Source organism: Lithobates pipiens, unplaced genomic scaffold, assembly GCF_037356315.1.
Source record: "Lithobates pipiens isolate NorthernLeopardFrog02 unplaced genomic scaffold, aLitPip1_a1.2 Scaffold_18, whole genome shotgun sequence".
Taxonomy (NCBI): domain Eukaryota; kingdom Metazoa; phylum Chordata; class Amphibia; order Anura; family Ranidae; genus Lithobates; species Lithobates pipiens.
This window is the reverse complement of record NW_027507758.1, coordinates 589,122,944-589,145,581: the sequence shown is the minus strand read 5'-3', so window position 1 is coordinate 589,145,581 and position 22,638 is coordinate 589,122,944. Positions and strand designations below refer to the sequence as shown.

The 22,638-nt window shown below is 45.4% G+C and overlaps 1 protein-coding gene across 2 annotated transcripts in view; it reads left to right on the top strand.

The window, feature by feature from the left end:
- Positions 1–22,638, top strand: part of LOC143989134 (uncharacterized) — a 383,321-nt gene that overhangs the window by 838 nt on the left and 359,845 nt on the right. The gene's annotated exons all lie outside the window — the stretch shown is intronic.

Genomic DNA, 22,638 nt, shown 5'->3' with positions numbered 1-22,638 from the left:
TTACAGTCCTATATACATGTATAGAGCTACAACAGGTCCTCTTTATACTCTTATATTTATGTACAGAGCCATGACAGGTCCTTTTATACTCCAGTATACATTTATAGAGCCATGACCAGTCCTTTTACAGTCCTATATACATGTATAGAGCCATCACTGGTTCTCTTTATACTCTTATATACATGTATAGAGACATGTCCGGCCCTTTTATTCTTATTTATACATGTATAGAGCCATGACAGGTCCTTTTAAACTCCTATATACATGTATAGAGCCATGACAGGTCCTTTTAAACTCCTATATACATGTATAGAGCCATGACAGGTCCTTTTTACAGTCCTATATACATGTATAGAGCCATCACCGGTTCTCTTTATACTCTTATATACATGTATAGAGACATGACCGGCCCTTTTATTCTTATATATACATGTATAGAGCCATGACAGGTCCTTTTACAGTCCTATATACATGTATAGAGCCATGACAGGTCCTTTTACAGTCCTATATACATGTATAGAGTCACGACAGGTCCTCTTTGTACTCTTATATACATGTATAGAGACATGACTGGTCCTTTTATTCTTATATATACATGTATAGAGCCATGACAGGTCCTTTTAAACTCCTATATACATGTATAGAGCCATGACAGGTCCTTTTATACTCCCGTATACATGTATAGAGCCATGGCCAGTCATTTTACAGTCCTATATACACATATAGAGCCATGACCAGTCATTTTACAGTCCTATATACATGTGTAGAGCCATGACCGGTTCTCTTTATACTCTTATATACATGTATAGAGACATGACCGGTCCTTTTATTCTTATATATACATGTATAGAGCCATGACAGGTCCTTTTACAGTCCTATATATACATGTATAGAGTCACGACAGGTCCTCTTTATACTCTTATATACATGTATAGAGCCATGACGGGTCCTTTTATACTCCTATATGCATGTATAGAGCCATGACCGGTCCTTTTATACTCTTGTATACATGTATAGAGCCATGACCAGTCCTTTTACAGTCCTATATACACATATAGAGCCATAACCGTTCCTTTTACAGTCCTATATACATGTATAGAGCTACAACAGGTCCTTTTACAGTCCTATATACACGTATAGAGCCATGACCAGTCCTTTTACAGTCCTATATACACATATAGAGCCATGACCGTTCCTTTTACAGTCCTATATACACGTATAGAGCTACGACAGGTCCTTTTACAGTCCTATATACATGTATAGAGCCACAACAGGTCCTCTTTATGTTCTTATATACATGTATAGAGACATGACTGGTCCTTTTATTCTTCTATATACTTGTATAGAGCCACGACAGGTCCTCTTTATATTCCTACATACATGTATAGAGCCACGATAGGTCCTTTTACAGTCCTATATACATGTATAGAGCCACGACCGGTCCTCTTTATACTCTTATATACATGTATAGAGCCATGACAAGGTCCTCTTTATATACTCTTACATACATGTATAGAGCCATGACAGGTCCTTTTACAGTCATATATACATGTATAGAGCCATGACCAGTCTTTTTATACTCCTGTATACATGTATAGAGCCATGACAGGTCCTCTTTATATTTCTATATACATGTATAGAGCCATAACAGGTCCTCTTTATACTTCTATATACAGTATCTCACAAAAGTGAGTACACCCCTCGCATTTTTGTAAATATTTTATTACATCTTTCCATGTGACAACACTGAAGAAATGACACTTTGCTACGATGTAAAGTAGTGAGTGTACAACTTGTATAATAGTGTAACTTTGCTGTCCCCTCAAAATAACTCAACACACGGCCATTAATGTCTAAACCGCTGGCAACAAAAGTGAGTACACCCCTAAGTGAAAATGTCTAAATTGGGCCCAATTAGCCATTTTCCTTCCCCAGTGTCATGTGACTGTTTAGTGTTACAAGGTCTAGGTGAGGGAGAACGACATTGATCCGATTGAACCAATCTGTCATATATCGTCCAACCTCGGCGGTAGGAAGGTAAAGGAGGAAACTGGAATTTCTGTAGATCATACAGGATAGACCAGTGTTTGTTTTTTTATTATGTTCTAAAGCATGAATAAACAAATTACAATGATAAATAAAAACATTCTCTATCATGTCCATAAATTCATTGGTGTATTTTATAATTTTTTTTACTAGTAATGGTAATCTGTGTTTTTTTATTTTTATTTTTTATCGGGACTGCGACATTATAGCGGACAGATCGGACACTTTTGACACATTTTTGGGACCACTGACATTTCTACAGCGATCAGTGCTATAAAAATGCATTGATTACTGCGTAAATGTCACTGGCAGGGAAGGGGTTAACACTAGGGGTGATCAAGGGGTTAACTGTGTTCCCTTGTGTGTGTTCTAACTGTAGGGGGGATGGGACTGACTAGAGGAGATGACAGATCATTGTTCCTAGCTAGTAGGAACACATCATCTGTCTCTCCTCACAGAACAGGGATTTGTGTGTTTATACACACACACACACACACACCTGTTCTACATAATCTGTCTCTCCTCACAGAACAGGGATTTGTGTGTTTATATATACACACACACACACACACACACACACACACACACACACACACACACACACACACACACACACACCTGTTCTACATAATCTGTCTCTCCTCACAGAACAGGGATTTTTGTGTTTATACACACATACACACACACACACACACACACACACACACACACACACATCTGTTCTTACTCTCGTGCCTGCGATCGCACGTATATTAGTAAAACCTTGGATTGCGAGCATAATTTGTTCCGGAAGCATGCTTGTAATCCAAAGCACTTGTATATCAAAGTGAAATTCCCCAAAAGAAATAATGGAAGCTCAGATGATTCGTTCCACAACCATTTATTCATAAGACCTTCAGTTTATAGTCCATATAAAAAGATTATAGCAATGTGACCAGGTTGTGTATCAATAAAATGTCCATCCATAAATGGAAGAGTCCGCAAGGGGATTAGAAGAAAAATCCAGTAGGAGCTACAGAGCATAAAAGAGAATAGAGTCGCCTCTACGGCCGCGTACACACGGGCGGATTGTCTGCCCAACTAAGTTCGTCAGACAATCCGACAGACAGTCCGTTCAACTTTTGAATGAACGGACTTGACCACACACGATGAACAGACAGTCCGCTGAAAGCTTGCGCGATGACGTGTACAGAACGTACGACGGGAGTAGAAATACGACGTCCAATACACTGCAATGCAACCTTCGGCGTGTAAATCCTTTCTGAGCATGCTCCATACTTAGTCCGTCCAACTTGCCTACTCACGAGCGGACTGTCCGCTGAAACCAAGTTTGGACGGACAAAATTACGGAAATTCCGAAAGACTAAGTCCGTCAGACTGTCCGCTGAAACAGTCCGCTGAAGCCCACACACGAGCGGATTGTCCGCTGAAACGCGGTTCAGCGGACTAAGTTGGGCAGACAATCCGCCCGTGTGTACGCGGCCTACGTGTAGCAATATGGTTACATGTAACCACTTGCCGACTGGCTCACGCTGATATACGTCAGCAAAGTGGCACGGGTGCGGAAAACGATGTACCCGTACATTGCTGCGTCATCGGCGGTTAGCGTGCGTGCCACGGGAGCGTACCCACCTGTGGCCCACAATCATGACACGGAGAGGCAGAATGGGGAGATGCCTATGTAAACAAGGCATTTCCCTGTTCTGCCTAGTAACATGACAGAGATCTACTGCTCCCAGTGATCGGAAACGGTGATCTCTGTCATGTTCTAGTGAGCCCATCCTCCCTACAGTTAGAACACGCTGAGAGAACACACTTAACCCCTCGTTCGCCCCCTAGTGTTTAACTCCTTCCCTGCCAGTGACATTTACACAGTAATCAATGCATTTTTATAGCTTTGATCACTGTATAAATGCCAATAGTCCCAAAATAGTGTTAAAAGTGTCAGATCTGTCTGCTATAATGTTGCATTCATGATAAACTCAGATCACCGCCATTAATAATAAAAAAATAATAAAAATGCCATAAATCTATCCCCTATTTTATAGACGCGATAACTTTTGCGCAAACCAACCAATATATACTCGTATTGTGATATTTTTTTGGGGGGGGAAATGTAGAAGAATACATATCGGCCTAAACTGAGGAAGAATTTATTTATTTTATTTTTTTATTTTTGGGGGGATATTTATTATAGCAAAAAGTAATAAAAAAAAGAAAAAAAAAAGCTTTTTTTTTTCAAAATGTGTTCAAAATTAGTTTATAGAGCAAATAATAAAAACCGCAGTGGCGATCAAATACCACCAAAAAAAATCTCTCTTTCTTGGAAAAAAAAAGGACATCAATTTTGTTCAGGTACAACATCGCACAACCGCTCAATTGTCAGTTAAAACGACGCAGTGCCGTATTGCAAAAAAGGGCTTGTCAGGAAGGGGGGTAAATCCTTCCGGGGCTGAAGTGGTTAATAAAGGTACAATATTTAGCAACTCGCATGGTTAATGAAAAACTAATGAATTTACTGGCGCAAAAGGTTTCAACAGATTATGTGTTAGTTTGCTGCAATCAGGTATAAATGTCACTATATAAGTGGACAAATTTAACATAAAATGTGCATATAATATGGATTGCGCCAACTACCACCACAACTATTTAGTGTCATATATCACTTACACAATATTTTGTACAAAACCACATAAAGTGCCGTGCCTTCATTAAGGTCCTCACTTTGCTCTCATACCCCTATATAGAGTGCAATTAATATAAACATTGTGGAAGAAAAATCCAAACATAAAGAATATGTATCCTTATATAAATAAAAAATATAATAAAAATAAAAAAATAGAGCGAACAATTTCAGTGTCACATGAATGTCCCAAGTGAGTGATCACTCCAGTGTCACTAAATTCCTCCTATTTAAAGTGCTTCTTCTATTTATATATTTTTATGTTATTTATTTTATTTTTATATTATTTATATTTTCTCTTTATTGAAGAAGCACTTTAAATAGGAGGAATTTAGTGACACTGGAGTGATCACTCACTTGGGACATTCATGTGGCACTGAAATAGTTCGGTCTATTTTTTTTATTTTTATTATATTTTTTATTTATATAATGATACATATTCTTTGTTTGGATTTCTCATCCTCGTTGTTTATATTAATTGCACTCTATATAGGGGTATGAGAGCAAAGTGAGGAACTTAAAGGGGAGGGCCACCCTGAAAAAAAAAGACATTAAAAATTAGAAAAAAATCTAAAAAAAAAAAAATGAAAAAAAAATTTTTTTTTTACTTACCAGAAATGCCTGTTGCTAGGCACTTAATCCTAATCTGCCTCTTCCTCCTCCACGGAGATCTTTCTTCTCTCCTCGTCGCGTTGTCTTCTGGGTAATGGGTCGCGCTGTGTTCTGGGAACTGTGTGTCCCAGAACACAGCGCGTCCCATTCACAAAGCGCTGCGCGACTCGCGCATGTGCAGTAGTTAACCGGCAGTGAAGCCGCAAGGCTCCACTGCCTGTTTTCCTTAGCCTGTCCGAGAGCCGAGGGACGGGTCGGCCTCGGGCGGCCGACATTGCGGGCGCCCTGGACAGGTAAGTCGGCTTATTAAGTCAGTGTTTGCAGCTGCTGATTTTAAATTTATTTATTTTTTTTAAACGGCCCTCCTCTTTAATTAAGGCACGACACTTTATGTGGTTTTGCACAAAATATTGTGGAAGTGATATATGACACTAAATAGTTGTGGTGGTAGTTGGCGCAATCCATATTATATGCACATTTCACATGGTTGATGATTGAAGGAGGCACATCTAAGTATGCAGTCATCTGGGGTAAAGCTGTCCACATAGACCGCCTTCCGCATCACCGGCTCTCACCGATGTCAGTCAGCAATCGTGACCGGGAAGACTACCCTGCGATGGGGCGATCTGAAAGCGAGGCTGGAAGCTCTCGTGGAGCTCAGGGTAGAAGTTGTTGGCCGTGCGGAGGGTGGTCTATGTGAACGGCTTTACCCCCGATGCCTACATACTTAGATGTGCCTGTTCTATTCATCAACCATGTGAGTTGCTAAATGTTGTACCTTCATTAAATGTAACCATATTGCTACACTTAGAGGCGCCTCTGTTTTGTTTTATACCCAGTAGTGACCTGACGCTACTTGTATATCAAGACATCGCTTGTAGATCAAGTCACAATTTGTTTAAAAAATGTTCTTGTCTTGCAAAACACTCTCAAACCAAGGTTTGTGTGTGTAATATATATATATATATATATATATATATATATATATATATATATAAAAAATAATAATAATAATAAATTATATAATATAAAATCTCTATAATACACACATAGTGTCTGATAGTCTTAGTTCTCTCTCCAGCCCGCAGGAAGCAGAAATGGTCGGTGGACCCCAGGAACAGCGCCTGGACCAAGGACGACTCCAAGTTCGGGCAAAAGATGCTGGAGAAGATGGGTTGGTCCAAGGGCAAGGTGAGCGCAATATGTCAGAGGAGGCCAGGTATCAAGCGTAAACTTCACCCCCCCCCCCCCATTATCCCTTTCATAGAGTTGAGATCTGTCTCTAGTCCAGCCTATTTGTTTTAAATAGCGCAGCAAAAGGTTTTCTTACTGTTGACCCCCATGTGGGACATTTCTTCTCAGTTCCTGTTTGAAGGGTGTATGTCAGAATAATGATGTGATTGCGATGCTCCTGAAAAAGGACCCAGGCTGCATTTAGAACCTTTCTTCGCTGCATGCAAAACTATATAGAAAGTCACCACGGCAGATAGGATTTGTAGAGGACGCCAACAGTCCCCCCCCTCCTTCTGCACCCATCGCCCCCCCCTCCTTCTGCGCCCATCGCCCACCCCTGTCCTTCTGTGCCCATCGCCCCCCCCTGTCCTCCTGCGCCCATTACCCCCCCCCACTGTCCTTCTGCACCCATCACCCCCCCCACTGTCCTTCTGCACCCATCGCCCCCCCCCTGTCCTTCTGCGCCCATCGCGCCCCCCTGTCCTACTGCGCCCATCTCCCCCCTGTCCTTCTGCGCCCATCCCCCCCCCCTCCCGTCCTTCTGCGCCCATCGCCCCTCCCCCTGTCCTTCTGCGGCCATCGGCCTACCCGTCTTCCCCTCTGCGGCCATCGGCCTACCCGTCCTCCCCTCTGCGGCCATCGGCCTACCCGTCCTCCCCTCTGCGGCCATCGGCCTACCCGTCCTCCCCTCTGCGGCCATCGGCCTACCCGTCCTCCCCTCTGCGGCCATCGGCCTACCCGTCTTCCCCTCTGCGGCCATCGGCCTACCCGTCCTCCCCTCTGCGGCCCTCGGCCTACCCGTCCTCCCCTCTGCGCCCATCGGCCCACCCCGTCCCCTCTGCGCCCATCCGTCCCCCCGTCCCCTCTGCGCCCATCCGTCCCCCCGTCCCCTCTGCGCCCATCCGTCCCCCCATCCCCTCTCTGCCCATCGGTCCCCCCATCCCCTCTGTGCCCATCGATCCCCGGAAGTTGTTACCATGCTCTGCAGGCCTCAGTGCACTAATTAAGGACTTGCACATTTTTGTTATTCTATCAGTGTTGGTGCATTTACTAAAATTTTGCAAAAGGCGGCCTATGCCTTTTAAATTTAGAGGAGAAGGATTAGAAGTTACATCTGTGCCACAAAATAATGTACTTTGAATTGCACCATGGGGGGGTACACTGTGCAGATATGTTCCGGGAAGAGAAGGGAGGGGTGACCCCCATAGGGGAATTGTAGACACAGGTGATAACATCTCTGGCCAGGCCGGCTGTATTATTCTGGAATACTCTAGAACTGATGATTTTACAGTCGGCTGGTGTCACTCCGGCTGTTTGCCGTTGTCTTATCATGTGATGATTTTTTTTAACCAATGCTTTAACCAGTTCTATTCAAGGGTCTCGGGGCTCAGGAATAAGGATCCACGGAGCACATCAAAGTTCAAGTGAAGAACAACACTCTGGGCCTTGGAGCTTGCAACAATTATGAGGTAATGAAGAAGTTTTGTACCAGACAAGAGCATTGGTGTCCTATAACAACAGCTAATAGTAGGTATAGAGGGCCTCATCTTGGGTGCCTAATAGATACAAAGGGCTACATATAACATTCAGCGTAGACATTGTACAGGAGATGGTCGGGGACTGCCAACATGATACAGGAGATGGTCAAAGAAAAAGGAGATAAGACTGCAGAGGCTCCTGGGTCAGAGGATGGGCACCAGGTCTCTAGGGGCCTTTACACAGCACTCTAATCAGTTGCTTTTGATGGTCATCCAGCAAGGATCCTATAGGGAGAACACTGCAGAGCCCCCCTCACAATCCTCCCTAGTGGCTCCTCTGTGAGCCTAGTATCGCTGCGGAGAATCGAGAACGTTGCTATGCTGAATAAACCTGGAAGTCCTCTGAGTATTTCTGGGTTTGTGTTTTGTGTACCTTTTATACCTACTGTCTATAGGAAGCAGAGGAGGCATTGCCGACCAACGTTCTTGATTCCTTGCAGCCATGCTAGGCTCATAGAGGAGCCACTAGGGAGGATGTGAGGGGGCTCTGCAGTGTTCTCCCTATAGAATCCTTGCTGGGTCACTATCAAAAGCATCTGATTAGAGTGCCATGTAAAGGCCCCTAGGGACCTGGTGCCCATCCCCTGGCCCAGGAGCCTCTGCAGTCTCTTATCTCCTTTTTCTTGTCTGCAGTATCTGATCGTCTCCTGTAGCGTGTCTGCAGTCTCTGACCATCTCCTGTACCGTGTCTGCAGTCTTTGACCATCTCCTGTACCGTGTCTGCAGTCTCTGACCATCTCCTGTACCGTGTCTGCGGTCTCTGACCATCTCCTGTACCGTGTCTGCAGTCTCTGACCTTCTTCTGTACCGTGTCTGCAGTCTCTGACCATCTTCTGTACCGTGTCTGCAGTCTCTGACCATCTCCTGTACCGTGTCTGCAGTCTCTGACCATCTCCTGTACCGTGTCTGCAGTCTCTGACCATCTCCTGTACCGTGTCTGCAGTCTCTGACCATCTCCTGGTCTGTGTCTGCGGTCTCTGACCATCTCCTGGTCCGTGTCTGCAGTCTCTGACCTTCTTCTGTACCGTGTCTGCAGTCTCTGACCATCTCCTGCATCATGTCTGCAGTCTCCGACCATCTCCTGCATCATGTCTGCAGTCTCCGACCATCTCCTGCATCATGTCTGCAGTCCCTGACCATCTCCTGTATCATGTCTGCAAATGCTTTGTCAACACTTGCTGCTCTTATACAAACTGAAGCCCCGTGAAAGCCAGGCCATAGAGTTTAATGCTTCTAAAATATGGGTACGGGACTAATTTAAAATCCAATACACTGCAGATGTAAATGAGCCCTCTTGGGCTTGTTCTCAAGTGCTACCAGAGGGACGGGGGTTAAAACCAGGCGTTTAAGTACCAGTTTTTCCACCCTGGTACTCAACTTGTACTCAAGTACTTAGGAACAAGCCCAAGAGGGCTCATTTCCATGTTGCCTCTTAACTGCTTGTCAAGCATTTTCTTTTTTTAAATTGATCCACCCCAGACTTCCCCTCCCATCTTTCGCCGGCGTTTCTAGGCCTTACTGTTTCCACCGGTTCTCCTTGCTGGAGAGGAAGCTGTACCAGAGGATCTGCAGTTCAAGGATTTCCCTGCTTCCAAACCTGGTAGCCTCAGGAAATTTGAAGTGAGATTTGGTGATGTCACTACAGTACTGCTAACTGTTCTCCTTGCTGGAGGGGGAAGCTAAAGCAGGGTGCAGTCCTGACACAAGGAAGCAAAGCCTTTCTCCTCTACCAAGATGGCTGCCTCCGCACAGAGACACAGTATAGAACATGGCATGGTAAGTCAGTAGTGGGAAGAAGTACATCTATAGGGAGACCACAGGCAACACTGGTGACTAGTATTTCACCCTCTACTTGCTTTTTGTGCAGTTTCCATCTCTGAACCTCTTAGAAGTGTGTGTGTGTGTGCAGGTTTTTTTTTTGCTGGGTCCAAAGTTACATCTTAAAGGGCCTCCAACCTCTTTTACTCACCTGACTTTCTCACCGCGCCTTCCTCCTTCACAGCAGTTGACACTAGGTATGGGGGAGCCTGTGACCACCTCTCCTCTGTCTGTGCTCAGGCCTAATAACCACTTTATAGGGTCCAGCACTGTCACATGACCAAGAGAGTGACATCTTCTTTCCCCTGGTTCCCCAAGACCGATAATTTCATCACTGGCTGCATTGGAGGTAGGAGCTGTAAAGGAGTCCATATAAGGGGAGTATAGGTGGGTCATTAGGGGCCCTTTGCAGATACGCTGTTCCTCTTTTCTCATGGTCAATATGTCTGTGTCCATTTTTTAAATGCTTTTTAATCAGAATCCCTTTTATTTGTTTTTTTTTATTTCAGGATAAATGGATCCCCCATCAAGACGATTTCAACCACCTTCTGCCCGAACTGAACTTTTGCCATGGCACAGCAAGCTCTGGTAAGATCCGTGCATGCAGAATTTGGACATATTATTGTCATCATAGTGCACTGATTGTCCACTGATTTCCTTAAATGCCACCTTTTTGCACCATGTTACACCCGTATTTAGGATGTAACATGGTGAAATGTGCTGTACAGATGATGACCCCTGGTTTGAATGGGTGTAGAGGTGCACTTGATATGGACGGTCGTCACAGTTGGGGTTGCTCTTACATTTTTTTATTGAAGTTCGTGGTTCAAGTGATCAGTAGAGCCAGTGTGCTTCAGGGGTGATGCCTCCCACATTGTTAGGGCTGTGATGGTTGATGTGGTCGAGATTGGCCTTGGACCCAGGGGTCAAATAAGAATGGAGCCTTTTAGGTGCTGTAAAATGATGGAGGACTGTATTTGACCTTCAAGTCCAGACCCGTTCCAACCATCACAGCCCTGACAAAGGGGGAGGCAATTCCCCCGAAACACGTCGGCTACTGTCATCACTTGTGAACCGTGAATTTCAATAAAAAAATTTAAAAGCAACCTCAAGTGTGATGATCTTCCATACCAAATACACCTCTACACCCATCCGAATCTATCTTGCTTGGCACTTTTCCATCTCTACCAGAGAGGTAGCAGCTGAAACGCCAATGATGATCACCCACATCTTGCCTTCAACCACCATGTATCTCTGTGATGGAACAGACAACAAAGGTCCTGTGCGCTGCACATCACCGCAAGACCCTGTGAATGTGTTAAATTACAGCCTCGGCCAAGCCACTCCCCCAATACACACACAAACACACCCCTGTGACCAGACTATAGCAAATAAGTTACTTATCCAAACACAATCCTTTAACCAGTTGTGGACCCTGGATTCTGTACATACGCTAAAACTTTATCAACATGTACAGGGTGTGTAGTCCCTTCTCCCACTAGCTGGAGATTCCCAGCTGTCATAATGACAGCTGCTGCGTAAATATAGAAGCTGCTGCTGTCAAAAGAAATAAAGGATCCCATGGCACAGTGTTTATAAACGTTGTTACTTTTGTATCTAATCTCATTCATCTGCAGATCAAAGGGATGAACCTCTATCTTTTATATGTTATCAGTTAAAGTAACCTGACAAGTTAGAAAAAAAAAAAATATGTTCTAATATAACCCCTTTAAAGTGGTTGTAAACCCTTACAAACCACTTTGACCTACAGGTAAGCCTAGATTAAGGCAGGGGCACTGAGCGTGGCATTCTCAATAACGAAGATGCCGCGCGTCTCGGCTCCCGTGCGCATGCGCGGGAGTGACCTCATCGCGGCTTTGGCGAATGACAGCGGTGGAGCTGCGAGACCCCACCAAGAAGATGGATGCGGCGGACTACAGGGGACAGCAGTGACTTCGCTGGCTCCTGTGTCAGGTAAGTGACACATAATGGACTACTATGTGATGCATAGTAGTCCATTATGCTTTGCCTTTGCAGGGAATGAAAGAGGAAGTAAACCCATAATTGTAAAATATCTGATGTGGCCCTTCCACTGAAAAAGTTTGGAGACCCTTGCGTTTTATTTTTTTTTTTATATATAATGGAAACAATATCACCATTCCAGAAAGCAAATGACAAATCGTATCCATTACAATTCAAACAATGCAGTGTATTCGTAGGGCCCACATATTGTGCTCCTAAGTACACATCTATTCTTTAATACAATCGGCATAGAGAACATTATGTTTGACTCATGCCGCTTTCGTCGGCAGGCAACACTATTCCTCCTTTAAGGCATCTTCCCCCGCTCCGGTTTGAGAACCTGTCAAAATGAGCATTTTGACAGGTACCTGCTTATACTTCCGTACTAACCGCCTAGGCCAGTGATGGCGAATCCTTGGCACCCCAGATGTTTTGGAACTACATTTCCCGTGATGCTCCACTACACTGCAGAGTGCAAGAGCATCATGGAAAATGTAGTTCCAAAACATCTGGGGTGCCAAGGATTCGCCATCACTGGCCTAGGCGGTCAGTACGGAAGTTCTCTCTGAAAATTTTATTTTTTCTTGGCTTATGTCAGAAATATTTTTAAATGAGTAATTTTTCTCCTCCACTGATATGCGCTGATGCGGCCGCAATGATGGGCTAACACTGAAGAGGCACTAATATGCAGCACTGAAGGGTGGGACTGATGGGCAGCACTTATGGGCAATGATAAGTGGCACTAGTGGGCACTGAAAGGCAGCACTGATTGGCCTCACTGATGGGCACTGTTGGGGCTTTACTGTAATCATGTCCCTGATGATGTATACAGGTCTCCCCTGTGAGGAGCTGCCGCTGATTGGCTCTCCTCTCCTCCCTCTGTCAGTGTGAGGCTAGGAGAGTCGATAAACAGTATCTCCTTGTTTACATTTTATCAGCTGTGATTGTACACCACTGCTGATCACATGGGAAAAGAGCCGCGGCTCTTTACCGAGATCAGGGTCACCCTGTGTCCCCAGGGACACGGCGAGCCCACGATTGCCGCGTTGCGTACCAAGACTGGGTGCAGTCATATGAAGGTGTCCCAGAGCTGCTCCACTCTGCCATTTATTTGTCTATACGGCGGGCGGGAGGCAATTCAAGAACCTAACCTGGCCCAAACTGGAAAAAGCAAAGAGAGAAGCTAGGAAGATGCATAGAAAAGAGAGAGAAAAAAGGGTTGGGGGAGTATTATGGGAGCATCCTGATCAATCGCACCCCTGGCCCCCCTGCCCACCCTGAGGGAGGTCTGTTATAGCTGCAAAGAGCGGGCCAACTCAATATAGAACCCTACAGTCTAATGCTCTGTACACGCGATAGGATTTTCCAAAGGAAAATGTTCGATGGGGGCTTGTTGTCGGAAATTCCAACCGTGTGTAAGCTCCATCACACATTTTCCATCGGAATTTTCATCACACAAAATGTGAGACCTGGATCTCAAATTTTCCAACAACAAAATCCGTTGTCAGAAATCTTGACGCACAAAGTTCCATGCACGCTCGGAATCATCAGAAGAGCCGCACTGGCTATTGAACTTCATTTTTCTCAGCTCGTCGTACGTGTTGTACGTCACCGCGTTCTTGACGTTCGTAATTTCCGACAAACTTTGTGCGACCGTGTGTATGCAAGACAAGTTTGAGCCAACATCCGTCGGAAAAAAAAAATCCATGGATTTTGTTGTTGGAATGTCCGATCAATGTCCGATCGTGTGTACGGGGCATTAGACGCCTTTTAAAGTTCATGTGCGTGTAAAGGCAGGTGTCGCAATACTTTTGACAATATTGTGTATCTCCAGTAGACAGGTTCTCTTGAACCGACAAAGCTCCCACTACATCTGTAAACAGACATGTTGTTGTGACGGGGAACATGCAAATTCTTGTCGGCTATTCCGATTCTTCTGGGCAATGCGCAGTTATTAAAGGCAGAAATTTTCTGATGAGAAGTTTCACACCTGGAGATACGCTCAGGTGTTGGAGAGATTTTCATTTCTTAGATCTCTTGATTAGTCCTCTTTGAAGTGAATTCCTTTTCATTCATCCATTTATTGTTTTGCTTCTACGTGCTTCACACAAAGTCCCACCCTCCGCGCAAACGAACCCCCTTTTTCTTTCTCGATGTAAATGGCATGGATATTCATGACCTTACCATGTCCTGATGTCATATAAAGTCCCTAGGGATGGAAATAGATGACCTTACCAGGTCCTGATGTCATATAAAGTCCCTAGGGATGGAAATAGATGACCTTACCAGGTCCTGATGTCATATAAAGTCCCTAGGGATGGAAATAGATGACCTTACCAGGTCCTGATGTCATATAATGTCCCTAGGGATGGAAATAGATGACCTTACCAGGTCCTGATGTCCTATAAACTCCCTAGGGATGAAAATAGATGACCTTACCAGGTCCTGATGTCCTATAAACTCCCTAGGGATGGAAATAGATGACCTTACCAGGTCCTGATGTCCTATAAAGTCGCTAGGGATGGAAATAGATTACCTTACCAGGTCCTGATGTCCTATAAAGTCTCTAGGGATGGAAATAGATGACCTTACCAGGTCCTGATGTCCTATAAACTCCCTAGGGATGGAAATAGATGACCTTACCAGGTCCTGATGTCCTATAAAGTCCCTAGGGATGGAAATAGATGACCTTACCAGGTCCTGATGTCCTATAAAGTCTCTAGGGATGGAAATAGATGACCTTACCAGGTCCTGATGTCCTATAAAGTCCCTAGGGATGGAAATAGATGACCTTACCAGGTCCTGATGTGCTATAAACTCCCTAGGGATGGAAATAGATGACCTTACCAGGTCCTGATGTCCTATAAACTCCCTAGGGATGGAAATAGATGACCTTACCAGGTCCTGATGTCATATAAAGTCCCTAGGGATGGAAATAGATTACCTTACCAGGTCCTGATGTCCTATAAAGTCCCTAGGGATGGAAATAGATGACCTTACCAGGTCCTGATGTCCTATAAACTCCCTAGGGATGGAAATAGATGACCTTACCAGGTCCTGATGTCCTATAAACTCCCTAGGGATGGAAATAGATGACCTTACCAGGTCCTGATGTCCTATAAAGTCTCTAGGGATGGAAATAGATGACCTTACCAGGTCCTGATGTCCTATAAAGTCCCTAGGGATGGAAATAGGTGACCTTACCAGGTCCTGATGTGCTATAAACTCCCTAGGGATGGAAATAGATGACCTTACCAGGTCCTGATGTCCTATAAACTCCCTAGGGATGGAAATAGATGACCTCACCAGGTCCTGATGTCATATAAAGTCCCTAGGGATGGAAATAGATGACCTTACCAGGTCCTGATGTCCTATAAACTCCCTAGGGATGGAAATAGATGACCTTACCAGTTCCTGATGTCCTATAAACTCCCTAGGGATGGAAATAGATGACCTTACCAGGTCCTGATGTCCTATAAAGTCTCTAGGGATGGAAATAGATGACCTTACCAGGTCCTGATGTCATATAAAGTCCCTAGCGATGGAAATAGATGACCTTACCAGGTCATGGCTTCCTGAAAGTCTCTCTTTTTTCCAAAAAACGTTTTCAACGCTCTTTGAAGTGAAGGCAGAAAAATTAGGATTAAAGCAGAACAGCTCGGCACACGGTTCTAATATTTTTTTTTTTTTTTTCCAAAAAAGATTTTATTGAAAAACTGCAAGACATACAAACGTGCAAGTCATATAAGCATCTCAAACATAAGGTGCTGCCATGACCTTAGCTACTCGCAATACAGACAACGCTAATACCCTGCTACATAGGTCGTGGCTAATAGAACATTGCTATACAGAGGCACAACTGATTAGCAAACACAGAAATAATGTGGACCTATCTTATAAAGAGGCTTACTCAGGTCGTGCCGGGTAGTGCTGGGCCAGAGTCCCCAACCTGCAGGACCGGTATCCGCCGGACCCGCTAGGGTGCGTAGAGTTGGCGTAGTTCCCGACACTCGTGACCGAGTGGGAGAGCAAACGGCTGCTGTATTCAAGCCCCATAAAATGAAATATTCTAGGTTTGACTGAGGAAATGTGAGGGGGCAAAAGGAGTGAGGGGGGGGGTAAAGGGAGAGGGAAAGAAAGTAACTCGGGGGGGAGAAGAGGAGGGGGCGGGTAGGTGTCCCCCCCCAGCCCCCGCCGACCGCGCGCCAACTTGGTTTATATATGTAGGGGAAAGAATGTTTTGTATCTATCCGTGGTTTGAAAATGTTTCCAGCACGCCCAAATAGTCGAGAATTTCTGTAATCGGTCCTGAGTGGTGTATATCAGCTCTTCCATCTCCTCTATCTTAGCGACCCTGGTCAACCATTCCCTAATGGAAGGGGTGTCGGTAGATCGCCAGTGTGTAGGAACACACAGCCTGGCCGCGTTGACCATATGCATGGCCAATGATTTAAGGTAGGTCCGTTTAGGTAGAGTCGTAAGGTGAAGGAGATATTGCGCTGGATTATAATTTAAGGTGTATGTGGTGACTTGTGCAATAATGGAGTGAACTTCCTTCCAGAAGGGTTGTATCAAGGGGCATTCCCACCATATATGAATCATTGAGCCTATCGCCGTGTGGCATCTCCAGCATGTGTTGGGAATCGTAGGAGAGAATTTGTGTAGTCTGGCAGGAGTCCTGTACCATTTAGTAGCTATCTTATACCCATTTTCTTGGATGGCCACGTTCAGCGAGCCTTTATGGACATAAGTAAATATATCCTCCCATTGTTCATTAGTAATGTTGGCCTGCAAATCCTTTTCCCAGGAGCTACGCGTGGGAGTCATCAGTGTCTGGTCCGTCTCCTCCTGTAGGAGAACGTATATGCTCGAGATTAAGTGTCGCAAAGGAGTGGTGCTTGAGCAGAGGCGTTCAAATGGGAGAAGTTGTCTGGACCACGTGGTAGATGGATTCACCGAGGCCAGGAAGTGGCTCAGTTGTCTATACGACCAGAAGGGGAAGCTGAGGGTCGGGGAGAGTGCCACTAGGTTGTCATAGGAGCGTGGTCTATGTTTGTGAAAGAAGTGGTGTGCTAGAACCTCTGCATGAGGCCACTCTCTGCTTAAGAATGCAGTGCCTGCTCCCGGGCTGAACTCTGGGTTGCTGCGCAAGGGTGTCATGGGTCCCGGTCGCGAGGAGATTTTGTATAGACGTAACGCTTGGTTGAAGGCCACCAGGGAAGGAAAGATAAAAGGGTGTGTCTTAATGGCCGTATTCCAATGGGTCGGGGTAATCCAGGGGAGGGAGTGAAGAACTCCGTTCGCAAAATGCTGTTCCAGAGCAATCCACACCTTCCTGACCTTGTGGATCCGCCAATCTACCACCCTGGTTAGGTGGCAGGCCAAGTAGTATTTAGAAAGGTCAGGGAGGCCAATCCCTCCCCCTGTCTTAATCCGAGTTAGGCGGGAATATTTTATACGCGGGATCGAGTTCTTCCAGATAAACATGGTGCAGGACTTTTTATACGTTGCAAAAAAGGAGGGAGGGAGGTGAATCGGGATCGTTTGCATCAGGTATAAAAGCCGGGGGAGGACCATCATCTTTACCAGCGCCGCCCTGCCGAACCAGGAGACATTTAAGTTGGCCCAGTCTGCTAGTTCCGTTTGAATTTTGGAGAGCGCGGGTAGGAAATTTTTTTTGTACAACTCAGAAATTTTCTTTGTGATTTGGATACCCAGATAAGGGATGCTATCCTTCTGCCACCTAAATGGGAAGGAATCTTGACAGTGAGTTGCTTCTTGCGGGGGAAGGGAGACATTAAGGGCGTATGATTTAGAGTAATTAATCTTTAAGTTTGACAATTCACCGAATTGTTTCAAATCACTAAGGAGATTAGGCAAGGACGTGCGTGGGGACTGCAATGAGAGCAGGATATCGTCCGCATACGCTGCTACCTTGAACTCCCTCTCGCCCACTACACACCCCTTTATATCAGGGTTGGCTCTTAATCTATTGAGCAGGGGCTCAAGTGTCAAAACAAAGATTAAGGGCGACAGGGGGCAGCCCTGTCGCGTCCCGTTACTGATGGAGAAGGCGTCTGACAGGAGGCCATTGACTTTCACTTTGGCTGAAGGGTTCACATACAAGGCGTCAATATGCGTGCACATGCGTGGCAGGAGTCCAACTCCCTTCAGTACTGCCTGCATATAGTCCCAAGCCACCCTGTCAAACGCCTTCTCCGCATCAAGGGACAGAAAGAACCCCTGAGACAGGGTAGAGGTAAACCAGTGGTGAAGATTCAGCGTGCGTATGGTGTTGTCCCTAGCCTCCCTGCCGGGGATGAAGCCTACCTGGTCGGGGAAAATTAGGCCAGGAATGAGGGGGAGCAATCTATTGGCAAGCATTTTTGCATATAGTTTAATATCCACATTAAGTAGCGAAATGGGCCTGTAATTGGATACCTGCGTTAGGTCCTTGCCGGATTTGGGGATAACTGTTATGTGTGCCTCCAGCATGCGGCCTGGAGGGGTGGTGGGGTCTGCCAGAGTATTAAGTGCCTGTAGTAGGGGAGGCGTCAGTTCGTCTGGAAAGGTTTTGTAGTATATAAGAGGTAGACCATCCGGACCCGGGCTTTTACCCACCTTCATTTGTTTAATTGCTAATAAAAGTTCCTCTGAGGAGAGAGGAAGTTCTAAGGCTTGCGCTTGTTGAGGTGTGATCGGTTTCGGACAGTATTGGGAGAGGAAGTCTGCTATTTTGTCCTTACGGTCACCTACAGTATGTGACGCTATCCTGTCTCTTGGCAAATTGTACAATTTAGAGTAAAAGAGTTCGAATTGTTTGGCAATGGCTGTGTTTTTGGAAAATACATTTCCCTGGTTGTCCCGTATCTGGTGTACAGTCGTCTGGGATTTGGCTGCCTGGACCGTGCGGGCCAGGAGTCTCCCGCTTTTATTCCCATGTTCGTAAAAGATTTTTTGGCCAAGGATGTAACGTCTTCTGGTGCGTTTCCCTAGTTCATCCAGAAGCACGGAGCGTGCGTGGATGAGGTCCTGGAGAGTCAATAGGGAGGTGGTCTGTTTATGCGCCCGTTCGAGTTTTTGGATTTGTGCAATGAGGGAGTTAATCCGTTCCTGACTTCTCCTTTTTGAGGCAGTTGCTAGGGATATAAGTACCCCCCTGAGGACACATTTGTGGGCCTCCCAGAGGGTGAGAGGCGAGATGTCAGGGGATAGGTTTTCCTGAAAGTAAAGTTTAATTCGGGAGCGTATTTGCTGTAAAGTTACCGGGTCTTTCAAGAGGGAGGGGTTCAGTCTCCACATCTTGGACTTGGGCGTCGTGTCCGCAAAGGTGAGAGTCATGGTAATGGGATGGTGATCCGATAGAAACATCGGTTCTATGGATGCCTGGGAGAGGTAGGTCAGGTCGCGTTGAGACAAGAAAAAGTAATCAAGTCTGGAGTACTTTTGGTGTGGTGCGGAGAAGAAGGTATAATCCTTAACAGTGGGGAATAAGGTTCGCCAGCAGTCATGTAAGGTCAAAGTTTGAAGTTGCAATTTGATTTGGCGTAGTGCCCGGTATGGCAGGGACGACGTCCCAGTGGAGGAGTCTAGAAGAGGATTCATTGGGATATTGAAGTCCCCCCCCAGTATTACTACGCCCTCCTGGAAGGACGCCAACTCATCGCATACCGTTCTAAGGAAGGGTAGCTGACGCTCGTTGGGGCAGTACACATTAGCTAGCGTAATTGGTTTGGAGGCATATATACCCTTAATAAAGAGAAATCTCCCCCCCGGATCTACCTTGGACTCCTTAAGTTGGAAATCAGCGTATTTGGCAATGAGGATCGAGACCCCTTTTGTTTTGGCCTATGGATTGGAAATAGATGGAAATAGATGGAAATAGATTGGAAATAGATGACTAGATGACCTTACCAGGTCCTGATGTCCTATAAAGTCTCTAGGGATGGAAATAGATGACCTTACCAGGTCCTGATGTCCTATAAAGTCCCTAGGGATGGAAATAGATGACCTTACCAGGTCCTGATGTCCTATAAAGTCCCTAGGGATGGAAATAGATGACCTTACCAGGTCCTGATATCATATAAAGTCCCTAGGGATGGAAATAGATGACCTTACCAGGTCATGGCTTCCTGAAAGTCTCTCTTTTTTCCAAAAAACATTTTCAACGCTCTTTGAAGTGAAGGCAGAAAAATTAAGGATTAAAGCAGAACAGCTCGGCACACGGTTCTAATATTATGTGTTATCTGTAGAAGGTACAATATATCTTCAGATTTTCACCCCCTCTCTGTCACAGCCATGCAAGTGACACCCCTATTTCCAGGTCCATTGGTTCAGCTTCCTGTGTCGGCTCTTCATCTCTGACACTGGACTCAAAACAGGATGTGCTTCAGGGTGTCCCCAAGGGTCCCATGCCAAAATGCTTAAAAGTGCCGCTACCTCCACAAGTCCATCAGAAGGAAATACTCCAAACACCGTATGCACATACTCAGGGGTGCCCACTATGGAGTGTAGACAAAGTGGGATTGACGATGTTTAACCACTTGCTTACTGGGGACTTAAACCCCCCTCCTGCCCAGACAAATTTTCAGCTTTCAGCGCTGATACACTTTGAATGACAATTGCACGGCCATGCAACACTGTACCCAAATGAAATTTTTATCATTTTTTTCCCACAAATAGAGCTTTCTTTTGGTGGTATTTAATTACAACTGGGAGTTTTATTTTTTGCTAAACAAACAAAAAAAGATGCAAAATAAAATAAAAAATCATGTTTAATAGTTTGTTATAAAATTTTCCAAACAGGTCATTTTTCTCCTTCATTGAAGTGCGCTGATGAGGCGGCACTGGTGGGCACTGATAGGCTGCACTGGTGGGCACTGATAGGCTGCACTGGTGGGCACTGATAGGCTGCACTGGTGGGCACTGATAGGCATAGTTAAGACAGCACTAATAGGCGCAGATAAGGTGGCACCGATAGGCACAGATAAGGCAGTACTGATGGGCACAGATAAGGCGGCACTGATGGGCAAAGATGGGCACAGATAAGATGGCACGGATGGTTGGCACTAAGGGGCACTGATAGGTACCACTGATAGATGGGACTGATGGGCACTGATAGGTGGCACTGCTGGGCACTGATGGGGGGCACTGGTAGATGACACTGATGGGCACGGATATGTGGCACTAGGGTGCAGCACCGTTGTTGAGGCAGATTGTGGGCACTGATGTGTGGCACTGTGGGCACTGATGTGTGGCACTGTGGGCACTGATGGGTGGCACTATGGGCACTGATGGGGGGCACTTTTTAATTACTGAGGTGGCACTGGTAGGGGACAGGTGGGCACTGGTAAGCTGGTCGTGATCGGGACTGATGTCCTGATCGCTGCCGCCGGTGATCGGCTCTTTTTTTTTCCTCTTCGCACTGCCAGCGCGAGGAGGAAAAATAGCCGATTACCGGCTCCGTTGTATCCCATGATCAGCTGTCATTGGCTGACAGCTGATCACGTGGTAAGGGTTGGGATCGACCCCTTGCTTTGATCCGTGATCAGGCGAGTCTCATAGACCAGGGGGGGTGCAGTCCGCTTGTGCACGGGACGACGTCAATAGACGTCGTCCCGGCAAAGGAGGTCCGCGCTGTAGACGTCATTTGGCTATAGCGCGGATCTCTATTGGTTAAATAATTTGCCAATTAATAGGCTGGGAATAAGTTTAAGAGATGTTACAATCAAGAACGTAAATGTATTTTATTGGGATTTTATGTGATAGACCAACAAAAGTGGAAAATACTTGTGAAGTGGAAGGAAAATAATAAATGGTTTTCCACATTTTTTACAAATAAATGTGAAAAGTGTGGGGTGCATTTGTATGCGCCCCCCGGAGTCAATACTTCGTAGAACCACCTTTCACTGCAATTACAGCTGAAAGTCTTTTTGGGGATGTCTCTACCAGTTTTGCCCATCTAGAGAGTGACATTTTTGCCCATTCTTCTTTACAAAATAGCTCAAGCTTTGCCAGATTGGATGGAGAGCGTCTAAACAGCAATTTTGAAGTCTTGCCACAGATTCTCAATTGGATTTAAGTCTGGACTTTGACTGGGCCATTCTAACACATGAATATTCTTCAATCTAAACCATTCCATTGTAGCTCTGGCTGTATGTTTAGGGTCATTGTCCTGCTGGAAGGTGAACTTCCGCCCCAGTCTTAAGTCTTTTGCAGACTTTAACAGGTTTTCTTCTAAGATTGTCCTGTATTTGGCTCCATCCATCTTCCTATCAACTCTGGCCAGCTTCCCTGTCCCTGCTAATGAAAAGCATCCCCACAACATGATGCTGCCACCACCATGTTTCACAGTGGGGATGATGTATTCAGGGTGATGTGCAGTGTTAGTTTCCCACCACACATAGCATGCTGCTTTAAAGCAGTGTTCCAGCCAAATATATATGTTTCTAAAGTCAGCAGCTGCAAACACTGTAGCTGCTGACTTTTAATAAGGACAATCGTCTGTCCAGGAAGCCAGCGATGTCAGCCTCCTGTACTCTTCGTACTTCCAAAAAAGGTAAGTTAGAAAGTAATTTTTTTTTTTAAATATCCAAAAACAAGGGGTGGAGAGGTAGTCTTTTGTTTAAGAGCACTTCGGGAGTCTGTCTGTATTAACCTGCTGTGTATGACTTCTTTCATGGGGGG